At 51.4% G+C, this 1,643-nt stretch overlaps 1 non-coding gene across 1 annotated transcript in view; it reads left to right on the top strand.

The window, feature by feature from the left end:
• The window catches only part of LOC126332175 (small subunit ribosomal RNA), a 1,893-nt gene continuing 250 nt past the window's right edge, over nt 1-1,643 (top strand). Inside the window, exon 1 of the ribosomal RNA XR_007563586.1 lies at nt 1-1,643. This exon is cut by the window's right edge and continues 250 nt beyond it. This is a non-coding gene — a ribosomal RNA (small subunit ribosomal RNA).

Below are 1,643 nucleotides of genomic sequence, written 5' to 3'. Positions count from 1 at the left end.
TCCCTGGTTGATCCTGCCAGTAGTCATATGCTTGTCTCAAAGATTAAGCCATGCATGTCTCAGTACAAGCCGCATTAAGGTGAAACCGCGAATGGCTCATTAAATCAGTTATGGTTCCTTAGATCGTACCCACGTTACTTGGATAACTGTGGTAATTCTAGAGCTAATACATGCAAACAGAGTCCCGACCAGAGATGGAAGGGACGCTTTTATTAGATCAAAACCAATCGGATTGGCTCGTCTGGTCCGTTTGCCTTGGTGACTCTGAATAACTTTGGGCTGATCGCACGGTCCTCGTACCGGCGCCGCATCTTTCAAATGTCTGCCTTATCAACTGTCGATGGTAGGTTCTGCGCCTACCATGGTTGTAACGGGTAACGGGGAATCAGGGTTCGATTCCGGAGAGGGAGCCTGAGAAACGGCTACCACATCCAAGGAAGGCAGCAGGCGCGCAAATTACCCACTCCCGGCACGGGGAGGTAGTGACGAAAAATAACGATACGGGACTCATCCGAGGCCCCGTAATCGGAATGAGTACACTTTAAATCCTTTAACGAGTATCTATTGGAGGGCAAGTCTGGTGCCAGCAGCCGCGGTAATTCCAGCTCCAATAGCGTATATTAAAGTTGTTGCGGTTAAAAAGCTCGTAGTTGGATTTGTGTCCCACGCTGTTGGTTCACCGCCCGTCGGTGTTTAACTGGCATGTATCGTGGGACGTCCTGCCGGTGGGGCGAGCCGAAGGCGTGCTTGCGCGTCCCGAGGCGGACCCCGTTGAAATCCTACCAGGGTGCTCTTAGTTGAGTGTCTCGGTGGGCCGGCACGTTTACTTTGAACAAATTAGAGTGCTTAAAGCAGGCAAGCCCGCCTGAATACTGTGTGCATGGAATAATGGAATAGGACCTCGGTTCTATTTTGTTGGTTTTCGGAACCCGAGGTAATGATTAATAGGGACAGGCGGGGGCATTCGTATTGCGACGTTAGAGGTGAAATTCTTGGATCGTCGCAAGACGAACAGAAGCGAAAGCATTTGCCAAGTATGTTTTCATTAATCAAGAACGAAAGTTAGAGGTTCGAAGGCGATCAGATACCGCCCTAGTTCTAACCATAAACGATGCCAGCCAGCGATCCGCCGCAGTTCCTCCGATGACTCGGCGGGCAGCCTCCGGGAAACCAAAGCTTTTGGGTTCCGGGGGAAGTATGGTTGCAAAGCTGAAACTTAAAGGAATTGACGGAAGGGCACCACCAGGAGTGGAGCCTGCGGCTTAATTTGACTCAACACGGGAAACCTCACCAGGCCCGGACACCGGAAGGATTGACAGATTGATAGCTCTTTCTTGATTCGGTGGGTGGTGGTGCATGGCCGTTCTTAGTTGGTGGAGCGATTTGTCTGGTTAATTCCGATAACGAACGAGACTCTAGCCTGCTAACTAGTCGCGTGACATCCTTCGTGCTGTCAGCGATTACTTTTCTTCTTAGAGGGACAGGCGGCTTCTAGCCGCACGAGATTGAGCAATAACAGGTCTGTGATGCCCTTAGATGTTCTGGGCCGCACGCGCGCTACACTGAAGGAATCAGCGTGTCTTCCTAGGCCGAAAGGTCGGGGTAACCCGCTGAACCTCCTTCGTGCTAGGGATTGGGGCTTG

Source organism: Schistocerca gregaria, unplaced genomic scaffold (genome assembly GCF_023897955.1).
Source record: "Schistocerca gregaria isolate iqSchGreg1 unplaced genomic scaffold, iqSchGreg1.2 ptg001432l, whole genome shotgun sequence".
NCBI classification, from domain to species: domain Eukaryota; kingdom Metazoa; phylum Arthropoda; class Insecta; order Orthoptera; family Acrididae; genus Schistocerca; species Schistocerca gregaria.
This window is presented reverse-complemented; position numbering and strand designations above follow the sequence as displayed.